Consider the following 20,090-nt stretch of genomic DNA (forward strand, 5'->3'; position numbering starts at 1 on the left):
TCTTAACGGTTTGCAATAGAGGGGAAAATTAGAAGATAAGGAAAACGTGGGTTGTTTTTTTTTTTTGCCCCCTCCTCCTGTGCCTGGTGCTACTTTGCTTTACTAGACGTCCAGTTAGTTGGAAACATTGTTCACAATTGAGGAATCTGACTGGGAAAGATGGCTCAGTCTGCAATTTGACAGGAGAAAGTGAAAGGGGTTGGGAAGGAGGTGAGGAGGGCGTGAGCCAGGGGCTGGTTTTATATGTTGATACCTATCTGTATGAGTGCAAGGGGAGGAATTGCCCCTCTTCCTTGAACCCGCCCCTCTTGGGATTGAAGGTTATGTGTTTTGCAAATCGCAGACAATGGAGGGGGGAACGGGGGAAGGAGAATGAAATGATGAGGGTACTACGTGCCATGTGTTAATGGTGTCGCCATCTGAGGAGCCAGGAGGGGGCTTTGTTTTAAAAATTTCTATCAGAATAGTTGAAGGATGGTGCTGGTTTTTGCAGGGCGCCCCGCCCCCCGCCGCAAACGGTGCCTGTGTAATGTCCTGGGGGGGCAATGCAACGGAGTAACGGCGATGCCATTGCAAATAAAGGCGAGGGAGAAAGAGGCTGCAAAAAGAGGGGCGGTGTGAATGCAGCTGCAGAGGGTGGGGTGGGGTGGGGGGGGCTAAGATCTGCAGGGGGCGAGCGCAGGGGAGGGGGGTCAGAGCTGCTGGGGGTGCAGTAAGTTCGGAAAGGGGAGGAATCTGGTGCTGAAAAAATCGGTGCGATCGTGTGTGTGTGAGCGCGCGCGCTGGAGCTGGGGAGGGGACGGTGGACGGGCGCGAGCCCCTGAGCTGCGGCGCGCGGGGGGGCGGGGGGGTAGGTCGCTTGCATCCGCCGCCAATCAGGAGCCGGCGGCCCCGAGCGGGAAACGCCGTTAGGGGCTTTGCTCCCCAACGTTCGTAACGGTCCCGCCCCTCGGCCCTTCATTTCAGACCTGCCCCCGCCCCTATTGCACCCCCCCCACACACAGCTGGGAGCCCCCCCCGCCGCCAGTGCCCCCCCAAGCGCTGACACTTCCACCCAGGGGTCGTGCACCCCCAGCCTTACCCCCGCTGGGACCCCGCCTGCCAGCAGCCCCTTTTGCCCTGGGACGGCGCCCACGCCAGCACTGTGCCCCAGCTCCCCAAGGCTTGCCATGCCCTTGCTCGGCGGCCGCCGTCGCCCCACCTCCCCCTGCGGGTGCCACTGCTGCACCCGCGGGTGCTTGCTCTGGTCCCCCCCCCCGCCTTCCGCAGCCCCACCTAACCCACCGTCGCACACCTGCGCTACCCACTGCAGCCAGCACCCCTCTTCAGCCCCATTCACCACTGCCCTCACCACCCCGACGCCCATCGCACGCTGACTCTCAAGCCAGGGTCCTGCCAACATAGCCCAACCCCCCAGTCACTGCCATGGCGCGCCTCAGCCTACAGTTGCCACATACTGTCCCAGTCCCCACTGCCCCCGGGGTACCATCGCTCTCCACCACGCCACCCCCGCTGATGTCCCTCACCTACCCAGCCGTGACTACTGCTACTACTGCTTCACCCATCAACACACACCTTCCCAGCCATCGCCACCATGCCAACCCCCTGCCAGCAACGCGCACCTACCCCACGACTACCTCAGATGCCCTGCCCTGCCTCACCATTGCCCCCCAACCCACTGTCAGATACAAGCTCAAAGCTGCCTAGTGAGCATCAGCATCACCCCATCCTGTTACACAGCTTCCCTGTACCATAAGTACCATCCCACAGCTGCTCTTTAGTTTAGAATTTTTATATTTTTTTATTACTACTTATTGGCATAGAACCCAAATATGAACAAATAAGGAGACTGTCAAATCCCCGCCACCAGCCTTCTCTATTACAGCCACACCCTTCAATCACATTCACCGCACAGCTATCTTCTCTTCTGCAAAGCACCACTAGATGCTTGCCTTTCCCCCCAACAATCACCCCAGATACACATTCACACAAAGCATTCTCAGTTGTGCGAGGGGGAAAGAAAGTGGGTTTTTTCCAGGGAACAGACCAGTTGGGGTAAGTAAAGCTTCACTAAAAGCAAGAAAAATTATACACATACATATCTCTCCCTGCCCCCTTCAAGATGATGTTTTATTTGTTAATAATAATGAGCCTCAAGGTGTTTGGGGAGCTGCACAGCTCAGATCTGACAACTGTTAAACCAGTATAAAATGGAGAATGTAAAAGCCAAATAAAATATTAAAATGTCAAAACAAAGCAGCAACACATCATACAATAAAAGCAACACCCAGCACATCTGTAGTGCCTTCCATGCTAAAGGATCCTGCTTTAATTTGCTAAGCCTTACCTCCTCCTTTTCCTGCCCCCCTTCCCTACCCCAAGAGAAAGAGAGACAGAGAAGAAGCTTGCAGGCTGAAGAATCCAGTCTGATGAAGGAAAAGTCAAGGCAGAGAAAGAGCTGTGCCGGCCATGATAATGCCAATAAAAAGCGCTTCTCCTTTTACAGTAACTTAAATGTAGGAAAAAGCAGGGAATAGATGTCTACTAGTGAGGAAACCCTGAACAGAGGATTGTCTGAGGAGTGGTCACCCAGTGGGGTGGGAACAAAAGCATTCCTCCTGCATCTTTTAAAATAGCTTCTTTTGTATAGATTTCTATGTCCTGGGATAGTAACGCCTTAACTTACTCTTAAATTAAAACAACATTCTTTTATAATTCAGAGGCTGATTTATAGACACAACAGATGGCTCATCTCCTTTCGTTTACATCCCGAGAACTGTGGTTTCTTAAATAATAGAGAACATTTTGTATAAACTTTACAGTGTTGACATATGGCCTTGAAGATTCCTGACATGACCAATTGATTTTTTTAAGAACATTTAATTTAATATTAATTTAATGAATTCCCAGTGTTTGTCTTCAGGAGTGTTAAAGAACTGTGGCTGCTCTCCAGACTGAAAGTGCCTTCATGTTTTCTTGGCTGGCCTCCAGAAATACATTTTACAGATAGATTTTCCTGCCTTAGGGTATAAGAAAAGGTTGGCTTTTTGTTTTAAAAGAAGGCATGACCTTTTTTTTTTAAATGCCATGGGTTTGTGTTGGCTAAGAGGTAGGAAAAGCAGAACCAATTGATGGGGGAGGAGATAGGAGAGGAGAATACTGCACCTGCTGCCATCAGTCTGCAGGAAACAGCAAAAAGCGCTAACAAGAGACACAAAAGCACATTTTATTTTCTTGTTAAAAAAGGCCATCCTGCATTTTATTGATCACTTCACATCTGGGTGTTTATGGAGTGTATGCAGTGTTTTTGTTTTTGTTTTTCTTTTGGTGTGGCTTTTGACATACTGTTTTTGCAGGACATGCTTTAGTATGAATTTCATCTGTCAACAGAACTCTGTTCTGTTCTATCACAGACAGGAAGGCAGATGTTACGGATTTTTAATGAACTTGTACACAACCAGTTTGGGAAGAAGCTGTCTTTCAGGGGCATATGCAATAGCTAATATGAAGGAAACTGCCTGAAGAATTTAATTAGATCCATTATAAAGGCTGTTTCAACTAAAGCAAAATGACGTTTGTTAATATTACAATGAGGATGTAAACCTTGAGGAAAGTAAACATGTTCTACTGTGAAAATGAAATTTTTTAAAACACCACACGAAACAGTTTGCTGGTCCTTCTGTAATATAGAGGATGTCTGGGAGTAGCCTGGCGAAGGGTGTGGCTGTGAAGGGAACTACAGCTCCCAGGCATCTCTCTGCTTCAGAATGAGATTCTTTGCATATGTCTACAATGGACTTGAGAATGGGGGGAGGGAGAAGGGGAAGGAGTGATGAATCCATCAAATCTGGGAGAGGGGGAAAAATTAGGCACATAGACTTTTGTTAGACATCAAAACTACCACAGAAGCGAATTTGAAGGTCAGATTTGTGCTGGCTGTGGCCTCTTTTGTTTGGGAAAGGACATTACCAAATCTTAAAGCTGTTGCTGATGCAAAGGGATGTAAATTAGTTGGGTTTGGCAGTGGTGCCATTATACTCTTTCAGTTCATGGTGTTGAAATGCTGCCTCTCTGCTGCAGCTGCTCATTAGTAGCATTGCCTTTTGATGTTACCCTGAGAGCCAAATGGTGGGCTTTCAGGCACTTTTAATGCATTGCATTTATAACTGTATGAGGGAATCACTACTAACTGCTGGAATGAGATTTTTACATGTAATTCTTAGTTTACAATACAGAAGATGGGATGTGTTCCTAAAGGAAGAGGAATCGATAAGGGATCAAGAGAAAACAATTGCAAATGGAAATAATCATTAGTCCTTTATACTGGCTCTCACATCCAAGGATGGGAATACAGATATTTACTCTGTTGGATGAGTTATACCTGAAACTACCAAGTATACAGAAGCAGTCAAAAGTTGTGCCAAAACACATGGTGACATTTGAAGAAGATAAGAATTTATTTGAAAATGATCAAGATGATTATGATTTTGTCTATAGCTTTCTTTGGAACTGGATTTCAGCTCTGAAGTCTGCAGTTATTTCTGTTTGGTCACATGTAACATGTATTGTGGGATTATTGACTGACCGAACGTTAGCAATAGCCTAAATCCAAATAAATCAGAGGCTTTGAGGAATAGACTTGGGCCCACATTCAGTCCTGTTCTAAGCAACTGCAAATTCACTTCAGGTTATTGGTGGTAAAGCCTGCTGAATTTAGCCCTGGATTTCTCTTTCTCTCTCTAATGGATGAGGAATTCCCCATATGTATGGTTGCTGTCTATTTTTGGAAATTATGCTGTCAAGATTGGTCTGGGGGCCAGACTGGTTTTGTTTCAGCAGTGGTATTCCTTCCGCTGTGGTGGCATTTGGAGATTTTGGACTTCATTCTTGTAGCTGATGACCTCCAAGACCTTCTATAAAGACTCCTCTGTTCTCCCAGACCTTTCCTGAAGGTGGGAGTGTGTGGGAGATGCAGAATGTTGATGCTAGGGCAGGTTTTTTAGGAGGCTTGTTTATTTGAATATTGTATATGTTATGTTTTGACAGTAATTCTAGAGCCTGAGGTAGGAAAAATGAAATAAATGGAGGAAAGCGGCTATCTTTCCAGTAATGTCTCATTTAGTGTCTTAAAAAGGCAGTCATCCCTTCCCACCGAGAGCTAGAATGTCATAAAATTGTATATCAACAGCTACACTGAAGAAGATACTTTGGGGATTAATCACATAATACTTGCTAGCTGAATGAGTTATCCAGCTTTTTAAGCCATCACGTTTAAGAGGTGAATAATTGATATACATATCTGGTAACCATTTGGTCTACTAAGAGACAATTGTATGTGCAACGGAAACAAGGATGCCATGGACAGTTTAGGCAATCAGGGTATTTGCTCCTGAAGGTAGTGTTGGTTCCTCTCAACTTTCTACAATATATTCATACTCAGAAGCATGATTTAAGAATAAGGAGCTAGGTTTTCAGATCAGCCTTTAATGGTCACCTGTTTTTTATTCACAGTCAGGGACTTAGTGCTGTCTTTATTCATTGCCAGGGTATCTGAGATACCTAGGCATGTAAGGGTCTGATCCAAAGTCCATGGAAGCCAGGTAAGTCTTTCTGTTGAATTCAGTGGGCTTTAGATCAATCCTATGGTGACCTAAACTTCGGGCCCAAAATACTGAGCCTGCATTTATTTGTACCTGCAATTTGTGGCCACAGAAATGGAGGCCGGTATCTGAAAATCCAATGCAAGAAGGTTACGTTTTAAATACTAAATACAATAATGCAATATTTGCCATAGTTAGTCTTCCAGCTATTCAGATCCTTGATCTTTGTGAAGAGAAAAGACAGCTGTAGAGATCTGCAGAACTGTAAAGTGGTAACTGGGGATGTCCTGACTTATCACAAACAAGCTAGAGTGATGTAAAGAAAAAAATCATGTGTTCTCACGCCAACCTAAATCTTGTATGAGATTATTTCCATCAACCAATGAATAAAAATCTTTAAAAGGCAATATCTCCTCTGTTACCTATTCCAAAGGGCAGTTTAATTTTAAATCCTTTCAAGAAGTTAACTGATACATGAACTTTCAAAACTCAATTAAAATAAAATCCTTAGGAAATAGTGTGATTGGCAAGAAGTGAATTGTCTACTAAATAGTAATTTTAAAATAGTCTATAGTAAAGTTGTTTTACTAAAAAGATTTGATAAGACTATTTTTAGACTATTGTGCTTACTTTACTACATTTGATAGGACTGAGTGTCAATTCATTGTAAAAAGAATATCCAAAAAGTGACCCTTGAGATTTGCCTGTTAGTCTGGGTGACCATGGAAAGCTTTAGTCTTACACATGTTTTTTAAAGGTTTTCTGACATTGAAGATTTTTGCACTATTATTTACAGGTCTAAAAGATAAATATTCCTGTTAATTTTCATCAGCTGTTTCTATGGAAAGAGCTTTGTTAGCATGAATAGTTCACATCTATTTGGACAAAGTAAATATTTAACATTGAATAAAGTAAACTGAAGAAGCTAGGAAAGAATAGTAACAAAAGAAATTTTAATAGGTATTTTAAAGAATGTTTTGTTTAAATATCTAGCATTGTTATCCATATGTCTTTTCTGACCCAAAACCACTGCTTTGTTCATAGATAAATGGTTATTTTGTAATAGTCGGACCATGAAAAATCAGAGTAGATTGATACTTTTCACAGGTTAATTATTTTTGCCTATGTAGTACATAAGACTGTTGGTTTTTCTTTAATGCAGATTGTTGCTGTAAAACAGAAGTAATGGACAGTTTTAAATATTTCAATTACAATTTTATACTGTATGATGCATGAGTCAACCTTGAAGTGTCAAAGAGAGAAATGCAATCCTTAATTTCTCAGTCTCTTTTAAATTTAACATGAAGTTATTCGATCAGTAACTTTAAGTCTTGTTCCAAGGGAGAAGAAAAATGTTTAAAACTGCTTCAAAACAAAAAAGGATGGTAAGTCTGTGAAACATTCAAAAGGGTTCATAATGAGAAATGAGTCAGTTAACACATTCAAGCTACAGTTTGAGGTCATTTTGGGCATAGTGTCATTTATTGCACTTGAAGTGGAAAGTTCATGCCATAGGAGGGTCCTGGCTTAGTTGTATAAATGAAGTGACGTTGACAAGGTGTTGAGATGAAGAATAGAGGGTGGTGAAACTTTTATTCATGAAGATAGAAAAATGGTGTCTCTAATTCTGAATAGGTTTTTGTTTCTCATATAACTTGTCCAAACACCAATAAACACTGTGAAAAAACATTTTGAGAAATTGTTTACTCTGTAATAATATATGTGTTAATAAGCAGCAAAGACTTTGGTATTAAATGTTATTACAATTACTGCTATATAGTAAGGAATAGTATTAGATTTATGTTGGGAATTGTAAATTTTTTTATTTGAAGAAATCTTCACAGTTTTAAAAAGCAATGTACAGCTAGTTATTTCTGGGTTTAAATGCAATCATTAATTTTTGCAACTAAACGATAAGTATTATTATTAAAGATGAACAATTAGAAAAACTAGATTTTTCTTTGTGTTCCTAGCTGGGAAAATAGAATCTATGTTAGATCTTTTGTATTGTATTTAAAATAGCCAATTTGGCATTGTTTACAAAATATTGGCAAATTGGTCCTAATGTGTGGTATTATTGCATAATCTTATGTTTAAAAATAAACAGTGGAAATAATTGAAGAAACCTCAGAGTTTAGAAATGCTTGTTGGTGGTTCTTCACATCACACTAAAAAAAGCAGGCTGTCTTTGCATATTAATCACTCTTTGAAAGGAAGTTTGCCTTATTTGCATTGTGCATGCACTGAGGAGTCCCATAGTGAGCCTGAGAAAAAAAGGGGGGAATTGTAATTGTTGTTCTGAAAAGGGTTTTTATTCCATTCAAGTGGAAAGTCTGAATGCAGGAGAATTAGTGCAGTGTTTTGTGGAAGAACAGTCCCATTTGGTCACTTCATTTCATGTGGAGCAGTCCTAGCTTGTAAGGAGCCCGAACACTGGAGATAGGGTTAAAAGGGGAGTGACTCATCATTGTATGATGTAATCTACAACACTAAAGATACTCTCTATTGCATGTACAAATAATCATTGAATCATCAAGTAAAAAGGAATGAAAATAAAATGTTGGTGAAATGTATAAAGTTTAGTGTTTGCTTTTTTTTATTAATGTGTATCTATTATGATTGTGAGTTTATCAGAAACTCCTCTAGGGAAACTAGTGATTGGGGAAATATTCAGGCTGCATATTTTTCAGAATAAGAGGTTTTTAGACCGGATTCACCAACACAATTCTCCAGTTTTACAGTAGCATGGCTGTTACTCTGGTGTAAAACTGGAGAATTGCAGTGGTGAATCAGATTAGTTATCTTTTTGTCACCTTTTCAACTACTATTATTTCAAACTCCGAAAACAAAATTGGAAGGTCTTGTTACTTTTATGTATGGGGCAGGAAAATCGGAAGTTGATGGTTGAGACCAGACAAGGAAAGTAAAGAAATCTTTTTTTTGAGATTATAAAATGTGAACTTTAGGAAGCGATAACATTTTGAAGAGGGAGAGATTTCCCTGGCTAATTTCTCAATAGCCCAAGGAGAAGAGTGATTATATTTAGAATACTCTTAGCTGTGGTGGAACTAGGATTTTAACACAGGTTGATGCACAATGGGAGATGTGGGATCTGGATTGGAGTTGGGGTGGATGATCATGGTTGCCAGTGGCATAACCAATAACTGCAGTTTTAAATAGAGATGTGTCCAGATCTGGCCCCATAACTAGGTACTTTCTGTTAGTGCTGAAGGTGGGGAGGAGGTGGAGATACAGACATCTATCAACGGAGCAGTGTATCATTCAGATGGTAAATGAAAATGTTCATTAGATATCTCCCCCCAAAAATCCATAGAACTAACCCTATATTCATATTTAATCAATAATATTGACTGCTGTTTTTTAGTAGAAACTTGGCTATAACTGCTTATGCTTTAGCTCTTGTTACCCAGTGGTCGGGTGTCTTTTCTTGTACTTAAATTAATTAGTTTAGTTATGTGCTAAAATCATTAGTTTGTGAATTGTGCAAGGTTATAGATGTGATAGTGTAAATTTGAAGGAGTTTGAAATATAATTATCCTCCTTTGAATAACAGACTGCAGAGAAATACTTGAGCTTTTATACTCTGATTTTGGGAAGCTTCTTGAACTTGAAAGTCGTTCCACAAATTAATCACAGGAACTGAACTGCTGATACTTTCATTCTTCTTTATAATAGAGAAGTATGCAGTGTGTGTGTTTTCAGCTGAACAGCTACAATTAATGTTGGGAACATATTAGAGATCTCATTTTAGCAATGCTGTTCAACTAAGAAAAGAGGAAAGAAACGTGAGTGTCTTTAGCAGGTTTTCTCTTCTTTAGTCAGAAGTGGGTAATTTGTAATATACACATCACTGCATGTATACAGTAGTATAGTACAGTTTGTTGCCGATGTAGAAAAGAAATTGGCTTCATAATGGAAAAACTCTGCCGAAGTAATGTTGCTGTCATGACAACAGTACTTAAAAGAAACTCCTGGCTGATATGCCCTTTTTATTTTATCCCATTTTTCTATTTCTCTTATTTGTAAGGAGCACCTGTCACTTTGGTGTGTTGAGAGTTATGTGTAATTATTTTGGCAAATATGGTATACAATGACAGACCGATATAATAGCAGTTGTGATGTTTGCAAAACAAAATCCCTTAGAACTATCATATGGTGTTAAGGATTGGAATATCTATGTAAACAGAACCAGCTAAGAATACTGTTGTGTTTGCATTTGTTACACCTTAATTATAACTACATGATATTTATTTACTGAATTATTATTATAGCTATAACACTGACATACACTATATATATATAATATACATATATACACACACACACAACTGATTTTTGTGGGTATTTTGAAAACCGCAATAAACATATTGTTTTTATGTTCTCTGTAATTGATTTATTAATAACATTTACAAGTTTTGCTTGTAACAATCATGTTGTGTTACAGAATATAACTCCGAGTGAAACAATAACTGCACATGCTGTTGGATAATTAAAAATGTTCAGAGAACTTACTGGCAGAAACATCACATTTGTCAGATTCCCATGTATACTTTAAGAAAATGTAATTAACGGTTGCTTTTCAAAGTATATTGTTTGTTAACAAATTGTTTTAAGCCTGCAAAATTCAAAAGAACAAACTACTGTAAACATATTTCATTTATGGTGTTTCTAAAACATAATCCCTTCGAACTATAATGGTTTTAAGGATAGTGAATTGACATACAGAATTACTGCATTTAGGAGACTATGGAGTAGGAGTATAATCTCTTTATGATCTCTAGGATGCAACATACTACTTTGCTACAGGCTTTCTGAGGCATTTAGCATTTATTATGTACTCACTGGTGGTTTGATATTTGGCATGAGGAGGCTAAAATACTGTTAAACAAGCAAAAGGTATATAACTATGTATTTAACCCTCAAAAGAGCAAATAGATCTTAAAAATATACTTTACCAAAAAGAAATGGTGCATATTATTAGGTGCTGATGAAGTGTTTGGGCTTTGTCTTTTATCTCCTCTTTGTGGTCACTAGCATTTAGGTGGGTCCTCCATCATCTCCATCATCACAATTAAGAACATCTGCAGATATACATACTTGTGTCACTGTACTAGGTTACAATCGTAAAGCTTTACCAGCTTCTCTTCAGCTCACTAACAATTTCCTATTCTAACCCATCTTTTTCCCCAGCCAGATATGTCCCCAATGGCCTGTTTGGAGATCACAAGTATTAGGTAGAACAAGCCCCCTCTCTCCTGCTGCTTACACCACTTATCAGAATATAGTACTTATAGATCAGCTGCTGTTATTGCTTACCCTTGATTTCCAGCTACTTGGAGCTGTGCTTGTTGTGAGGAGCAGAGCAGCGGCTTTGGTGAAGGTAGCCATGTAAGGTAGATATTGAAGAATCTCAACTTCTTTTATTTGAACAATTTTGGATTTAAAAAAGTAATTAATGAATTGGTCCAGAACACGGTCAAGATATAAGGGTGGAGGTTTCATTGCCTGAAATACTCCAATAGCTCTGAATCTGCGGGGTCAAATAAGAGGCTACACTGCAATGAAAGAGTTAATCATTAAAATAACCGTCCTCCCCCACCTAGTGTTACTTTTCAAAGCAATAGGGCGTGTATATGTATAATTTAAAGGTTGATTGGCTGCCAAGTTGTCAGTCAACCTTACGTCTTGACATCAGAGTTTTGTCTGAGGGATAGACTGGCAGTGGAGACCTTAGTTTGGTTCTGCTTCTAGATCGGAGTTCAGGGAGTTGGGAGTAAGGTGTGACTTGATGTTTTATGCTAGTGTGGGTGTTTTTCATAAATCCTTGAGTGAGGCTGTACAGTGAAAGCCACACAGCTTTGTAGAATAAAAATTACTTAATCTAGGCCCCATAAAACTAATTTTTCTTACAATAGAGCCTTCCCATCCCTAGGAAGGAAGTACCCTTTGAGTGTGCTCTTGTCGAGTTTGTTTTTGAATAATACTGGTTGTTAGGAGACAGATTTTAGATGTTTTAGATGTTTGTGCTTAACTGCCTTTCACTTCAGTGGTAGTTGCATGTATGCTTCTGAGGAAAGAACCTAGCTGGTGGTGACTGTTTTGAGATGCTTTCCTGTCCCATGTACTCAGAGATCACATCCACTGGTTACCATAGCAACCCTTTTACTACAAAATGTTCAGAATAATTGCATAGGTAAGTAAAGATACACATAAATCTTCAGATTGGCCCCACACCCTGGTATCACAAAAGAGGATGTGCCTATGAATTGCAAGTAGATGCAATAACCTCCTTACACATGCTGGAAAAAATAAGGATATTGATCAATTGCAAAGAAAAAAAATGCAGCCTACATGTAAGCAATCCTTCCACTTAAATTGCAGTAAAGTTAACAGTTAAAATGATTATGTTCCGTAGAATCTTACGTTTAAAATAATTGCATTTTGTTATAGTAGTAACAGTGAAAATTCTAGTCTAGCTCAGTGGTCCTCAACCTGTTTTCCATTGTGGGCTGCATATGTGGCCCACAGTGTGTTATGTGGGCTGCATCCAATACTACCTGTATGTCCCTGAGGATGTCTCATGGGCCACAGCCCTGTCTTGACTGGGCCGCAGGTTGAGAACCACTGTTCCAGCTCGTATACAGTTTACATCACTATTGTATCTGAGCACCTTCCAGGAATGCATTAAGTGACGTATCTGTCATGTTTTTATTTCTCTTATCCTCTTCCCCAGGAAGAGAACTGTGTGTACAGTGGAACATTTTATCTTTCGGTAGGGTTTTGTTTTGTGAAATATACACGATGCTGTGTGTTAGAGAGAGCAGGGTTGAAGAAATGTGTCTTGTACTTGCAGTAGAAGGTGATGAGGCTTGCCAAGGTTTATGACTATATACATAGTACAGAAAATTTTTAAGTTTAACTTATGCATTTAATCTCTAACTTTTTCTAGTAACAGTGATCTTAGATGGTTGCAGCCATAGTAGAAACCAAATCTTTCAGACAGAAGTGTACAATTTTTGTGTTGTCACTTTAATACTAAAAATTAGCAACACTGAACAGGTATAAAATGAGAAGAGCCAGCAAGGTAAATAATATATTATCATTTCTGATAATATTAGTAATAATAATAATGAGCAAATGCCAATCTCTTGAACAAGAGCACTTTCAAAACATTTTCAGTGGGATATTTTTTTTAGTTGTTTTTATACCTGTTTGAAGAATATATACCCCTTAAAAATACCTGAATTAACTAATTACGTATAGATATAGATGTTACTATGTATTGATTTTTAAATTAATTAGGATTTAAAGAAAACCACTCTAGATGGAGTATATTTTTTTATGAATGCAACTCATAGTTTAAACAAAAACCACAAGCCAAATGGGAAGCAAATCACTGGAATTTGTGTCGCTAGTAACCATGAAATGAGGATTCCATGTTTTCATGATTGAGTCTGTGATGAGCACTGCAGTACTATTATTCTATCAAGTTTACAGAATGATGAATGCCATATCTGGTAGCCTTGGTGAATGCATAACAGTTGCTTCTCACAGATTTAAATTAGTAAATGCAAATGAGTCCTAAAATCAAAATGGTAAATCCTATACTATAGTTGACTTGTGTATGTTCAGGCCTTGCATTGTTTATCTCTGCAATGTCTATTATCTGCAAATGTAGTTATTTGTTATTTATTGGGGCATACACAAGTAGCTGCAAGTTTAAAAGGTGGGGAAAATGCAACAGAAAAAAAATTATAATAAAAAAAATCTTATCCCTTGTTCTTGAAGACTACATTTTGAGGGTAGGGACCACAAGAATCTAGTTCAAGTGATGAGTGAAGTAACACTGCTGATTCCCTTGGAATTTAGCACTCTAAGTGGATTAGAACTAAAAATAGCTCTGTCTGACATTGTACCAGGTCAGGACGCATTTTAAAATATCTGCATTTGTAGATTTGAGGTAAATGAAAATATCCACACTTGAGCATCCTAAAGCATAGTTTCTCTCCAACAGTTTTGTTACTGTAACACCTGAACGTTGGATGTAATCTAAGATGTACATTTTTAGGGATATATACGTTTAACATGGAACACACATTTCAGAATGAAAATGTAATGGTAGTTGTGTGTGTGTGCAATTCCATTACCTGTGTCAAAATTTTAACAGCAACAAAATATTAACCTTTTGTTGTAATCTTTGTGTATGTGAATATAGGCAGGATTGTTTTCATCTTAATTATTAGCTATTTATTCAGCACTATAAATATGCATGGTACTTTATAGAACAAATATAGATGACATGCCTGATTCTTCATTGCAGTGTGCAGTCATCTATACCTTTTTCATAGTGAGTGAAAAGTGGATGTAAAATGCTAATAAATCAGCATGGAGAAGGGCAAGGTTTACATCAGTAAGATGACATGTGATTGCTTTGGTTACTTCTGCTTGTGTCCGAGAAGTTATAGCAGAGTTAGATGTTTTTCTGTGTAAGTCATTGTATTGTTAATGATGAATTGTAATGCTAATTAATTCACCTTAACTCCAGCATTTGTTAAATGGTGGTATGACGACATGGTCTGAGATGAGACTATATGTCTTTGCTGTAAAACATAGTTTCAATTTTAATGAGGGAAAACAAAATAAACATTGTCTACTTAATCTAAAATCTGGATCTCTATTACCACAAATGGCCGTCTTACAGTTTAAACTTCATTCTATACTTTTGTTGCATTTGTATTTTATTCTGTTTGCCAATCTTTGGAAGAGAGAAACATCGTTGGTTGCTGGCCAGATGTCGTTGATGTTGGCTTCTGTTTTTATAACTGGGGTCTGGTGTCTCATTATCTCCCAGAGATCTTGGTCAGCAGACATAATGCCAGATACGTGTCTCACTTCTGATTCATGCTAGTGTAGGTCCATGAAGTTACTTTAGTGTAACTAATATTAAGCCTCTCTTAAAAGGCATCTCATATTAGAGAGAACCTCCCATCCCCTTTTTTTTTCCTGGTTCAGATCTGGAAAGGATTCTAAAAACAGATAAACAGGATTTATAAACAAGTTTGCTTCCTTGGTGTTTTGGGTCCACCATGTCTGTGAATTAAACTTTATAAGCAAGTGTAGACCCTTAATACTATGCAATGTTTTTCTTTTATTCCGAAAGAAACTAGTATTTGGTTGCCAGGACCTGTTTGTATGAGGTACTATCTTTGCAGCTTGTGATAAGGCACAGAACAAGAATCTTTTTTCTTTCTTTTTTTTTTTTTTTTTCAAATAATGCTAGTTTTGTATGATGGACACACACTTTTTTTTCTATGAAAAGAATGATAGTTTAAAAGAAGAAACACATTGAAATGGAAAATACCATCCGACCTAAACACTTACTTACTTTAATGACTTGAAGAAGGCTTACCATTATGCTCCACTATGTAATCAAACGTTCCTCAGGGTAATGCTTAAAGCGGTCTTATTTCCATTTACAAGATAAGGTATTTGGAGTTAGTTCCTCTCTTGGAAGCTACCTCTATAAGTGGAAGGCATAAAAATACACCCACGTATGGAGTTATTTACTTACTTGGAATGTGTACAAGCAACAACAAACACTGAAAAACCACAGCCTACCTTTATAATAAAAGAAAACAAGCAGTCTATATGTGTATCTTACACACAGGAACACTTCAAAAATCCTGTTTCTTGTAGAACATAAAAACTAAAATTGCGGAAGCTTGTGATGTCCTTCCTATCAAAAAGCTCTGTGATGCTAGGAGACTCAATTCATATAGTGAGCTTTATAACTTCTTATTCTTGAGCAATTGCAGTTCATTGAGTACAGTTTCATCCGGGTCTTGTTTGGAAGACCTTGCTGTTTTTGTGGCGATAGTAAGGAATCCTGTCAGTCTGAGAACATCAGTTGTCTTCCTTGATTTAAGGAAATATAATTTGGTAGTAATACAAGACAAAAGTTAGCAAGTTCATTTCTTGTCGAAAGCATAAATAGAAATAATTAGGGCTTAATAGACTGATGAAAACATATGTCAACACCAACCATACAAAGTCATTGATTCCAATGAGAAAAAGGAATGACAAACCACAGTCTAAGAAACAAGGATAGTCTCCGAGTTCTGTAGAGCTATTTGCCATATGGTTTAATATGCAGGAACCAAGTGGAAGAGCCAACGCTTGTCAACAGTAAACCCATAAACAAGTACAGAGGCACATAAAGCAAGTTCTTTCATCTGGAAATTTCAGGGGTACTGTATGTCATGCTTGACACTTCAAGCAAAGCTAGAACTACCATAGCATTCTTAATCTTCCTTCCTTTTCGAGAAAAATTACATAATTTCTTTTGTCTCATTCAGGACATTCAGAGTTTCCTACCTCAAGATATTTTTGTGTTGCTAGACATGCAAATTTATGCTGAAATATGTTTATTGTTTCAAAGAAGAGAAGTGGAAAATCTAGAAGGGTTCAGATTCTTTTCTCATTTCTTTTTCTATGTTCTGTAGAAATATCAGGTTAAGGATTATGAATTTGCAGTCCTTGTGCTTTAAAGAAATGTAGAAGAATGGTATTTCCGCACACATTTTTCAATCACATTATGAGCTTAAATGCTCGACTGTGATGGCCTGTTAGAAATTAGGCATTGTATCCCCAAACCAATGTCTGACTACAGCAGTCTTTGTCTTTTGTATGGCAAGAACGGTGATTAGCAATGTACAAATAACCAAGAATATAGCAGTAATCCAAAATTTTAGCAGAGGCTCCGTGGTGTTAATAGGAGTCCATATGAAAGTTGCTTAAAAGAAACTCAAAGGGCCACTTAAGGTAGGTGGATCGTTATAAGGCGGGCAGGATGGGAAAAAGATAAAACCAAATGTAGATTGAGAGTTCCATAATCTTAGAGTTGAACTTCTCCTCCCATGGGGCATGTGGAATACTACTTACTAGACTTCTCAATCAGTTATAATGTTGAATTTAAAGTGTCTGTAATTGCAGGAGTATACTGGCCACAGAGGAGCACATAATATTCTTGATATATTTGGATAGGAGATTACATCTCTGAAAGAGAGACTAGAATCTGGAGCTATATAATTGCAAAGTAATAATTTCTTTTTCAGGTTTAATAAGACGTCCTGTTAAGAATACCTGTACGTTTTGCTTATTTTCAGTAAATTTTGAAAAAAGTTACAAGTTGATAGAGTATTTGATTTTTTGCTTACTACTGTAACTTATCTGTTTATTTTTGGTCCACATGTACTGTACCTGATTGCAACATTACTATTTGTGTTTGTACATCCCTTTCAAGATGAGCATCTAAAGATGAGAATTTTACTTGTCTTCCTTTGTTGCTTCTAGAGATTTCTAGAACACAGGGAAGAATTTAAAGCTATAACATCTGCTGCTATATTTGATTGATCAGCTGTGTGCTTTGCAGAAAAGCTCTGTGGGATATTTCAGTTCACAGTTCATTTTAATATTTATAGGGGTCATAAATTAAAGACAGGACAACCAGAGGCAGTTATAGCTGAAAGCTTTGGCCTAAGTGAAATTCTTTGAACTCCGCTAGATGGCACTAATTTATTGTGTGTGTAGAATGATGATGTTGGTGGGAGAAGACCAAATGGACCTGGTGGTATATGTTAGAAGATGTTAATTTTAAAACCGTGAAGTTGAGTAAAATAATGAAAATCTGCAATACAGATGAATTATGTACGTATCTGCTTGATGGTACTGCGTTCTTGAAAGGGCATGAACTTTTTACGCTTACAAGCATTGAAAAGCCCTGGAAAAATTAGGTGACATTTCAGACTGTGTGGAGAGATAGTAATATAAGCAGAATATGAGGATAGAGAAAGTAACAAGAAATTAAAGTTATTACATGGATGTATTGATTTACCACTATTCTGTACTACTTTGATGATCTCCCTTTTCCTATGCAAGAATCAATTTAGATGATACTAGATCAAGTGTTCAAGAACCATACCAAGGAAACAACTTTCTTAAAAGTTTGCTTTCTCAGAATAGTGTATTGTAGATCTGTGTTATAGGCTGTACATTTCTCTGTCCAGATGATCTCTGGGAATTCTACCTCTGCAGTCATATTTATTCTTTACATTAGTGGCTTCTTCATGTTGAAGAAACCATAGTAGTTCCTTCTCTGCAAAGTAAATGCCTTACCACCCATTTCCAAAATGATGGTACGGTTAGCTGCACTGTACAGAATTAATATTCACTACTGCACAGGCAATTAATGAATTTGAGGTCATGGGCAGGAAAGAGGCTTTACATTCAGCTTCTCAAAGGCCATTGATAGATACACAAGTACTCCATAATCCCTTCTCAAACACTTCAGCATCCAGGAGCTTGGTCTGACTCCCAGATAAAGTGTTTTCATTAGAGTAATGGATTACCAAGTCTGCAACTTCTAGCCTTGGCTTTGATTAATGTCAAAATGGTATCAACATGGCCAGGCCTTAAAGCGCTGGGTTTCACAGGAGCATATTTTATTGCAGCAACATGGGTACCGAAGGCCATTACATCTCTCTCTGTTGTCAGTGAATACAAAGACTGAGCTCTCAACAGAGGATCTATGTATCATATTGAGCCAAGTTACACCTGTTTGTTCAAAGATGACTACTTGATCAAAAAGATACTGGTATGTTCTCTGATCATCCCCAAAATATAATTCTGAGAAGGTGTAGTTGTACCCAGGATATTAGAGAGACAAGTTCGGTGAGGTAATACCTTTTATTGGACCAACTTCTGTTGGTGAGAGACAAAAGCTTGCGAGTCATAGAGAACTCTTGAGAAAGCTTTTGTCTCTTACCAACAGAAGTTGGTCCAATAAAAGGTATTACCTCACCCATCTTGTCATTCTGAGAAGGGGGACTTGGAGTCTTTTCTGAATCAGCTGTTAAAGTTTTGGGGTCCATGAGAAATGAGATTTTCCAAAGGAATTCATTTGGGCACCCTGTTTTAAGCAGGACAAAGCATGATGATTCTGAAAAAGCGATGGTGATTGTGGTGGATAATCAGCTGAACATGAGCTCCCAGTGTGATGCTGCGGCCTAGAGCAGCAGTGCAGCACTTGGATGCATAAACAGGGGAATAGAATAAGAGTAGAGAGGTTATACCTCTGTATTTGGCACTAGTGCGACTGCTGCTGGAGTATTGTGTCCAGCTCTGGTATTCACACTTCGAGATGGATGCTGATAAATTGGAGAGGGTTCAGAGAAGAGTCACAAAAATGAGTAAAGGATTAGAAAACATGCCTTATCGTAATAGACTAGAGGCGCTCAATCTGTTTAGCTTAATAAAGAGAAAGTTAAGGAGTGACTTGATTATAGTCTGTAACTACCTACCAGGGGACCATATATTTAATAATGAACTCTTCAGTCTTGCAGAGAAAGGTTTCATGTGATTCAATGGCTGGAAGTTGAAACTAGACAAATTCAGACTGGAAATAAGCTGTAAGTTTTTGGTAGTGAGGGTGATTAACCACTGGAACAATTTTCCAAGGGTAGTCGTGGATTCTCCATCACTGACCATTTATAAATCAAGATCGGATGTTTTTCTAAAAGATCTGCTCTAGGAATTATTTTGGAGATGTTCTCTGGCCTGTGCTGTAAGGGAGGTCAGACTAGGTGATCACAAAAATGGTCACTTCTGGCCTTAAAACCTGTGAATATCAATGCCTTCAAAAGTCAGGCTTATTTCATTGGTTATATTAGCAGCCTGGTGTTGACTGTAGATTTTCACCCTGTAGCAACTAGCCCTTTGGGCACTTAGTTGGTTACCTCATTCTCTTTATCCCTGACTCTGCCTTCGATGGGAAGATTGTTGTATGGGCTTCATAAGTTCCTCAGGTTTGAGCCACGCAGGAAGATATCAGGGTGTTTGATTCTCAAAGTCAAGTAGTGGCATATGTACTGGAACTGAGGGTGCCCTGTGTGCTGCTGCACCCCCTGGCTTGAAGTAGTTTCCATCATGTACAGGGTTTACAGTTTGGTTCAATGGCTCTCAGCACCCACACTATACAAATTGTTCCAGCACACCTTAGTAGTGTCCTGTTCTCCTCAATGTTAATTTACACTCTTCGTCTTAACTAATTTTCTATCAGGTTAGGGAGGAGGGCAGTGCCTTTCTTCCCTGAAGGATCCAGACCACTCTGGACATAGCAAAACCCATGAGTTATGATTATCTAGTACAGCAAAATGGCGGCAGAGTTTCTCCTTACGGTTTTTTGTTTTAAATTAAAAGCTCCCCCGGTTAGTATACTTGCTGAATTGATAACTCCATCCCTACTCTCTCTGCCTTCATGAGGGGAGAGAAACCCTTCCGCATACAGTTCTTTCTACCCGAGAAGGCAGTTTTTTTTTTCTTTTTACCCTCAGCAGTTTCTCCTTTTCCCTCCAGTGTGGCTTCTGTTTGGAAGGGAGAATGTCTTTGGGGAGAACTGCAGACTTCCTGAAG

The 20,090-nt window shown here is 38.8% G+C and overlaps 1 protein-coding gene across 6 annotated transcripts in view; it reads left to right on the forward strand.

Moving 5' to 3' along the window:
• NCAM1 (neural cell adhesion molecule 1) overlaps positions 1 to 20,090 on the forward strand; it is a 258,446-nt gene that overhangs the window by 855 nt on the left and 237,501 nt on the right. The window lies entirely within an intron of this gene.

This window comes from Lepidochelys kempii, chromosome 22 (genome assembly GCF_965140265.1).
Source record: "Lepidochelys kempii isolate rLepKem1 chromosome 22, rLepKem1.hap2, whole genome shotgun sequence".
Lineage (NCBI taxonomy): Eukaryota > Metazoa > Chordata > Testudines > Cheloniidae > Lepidochelys > Lepidochelys kempii.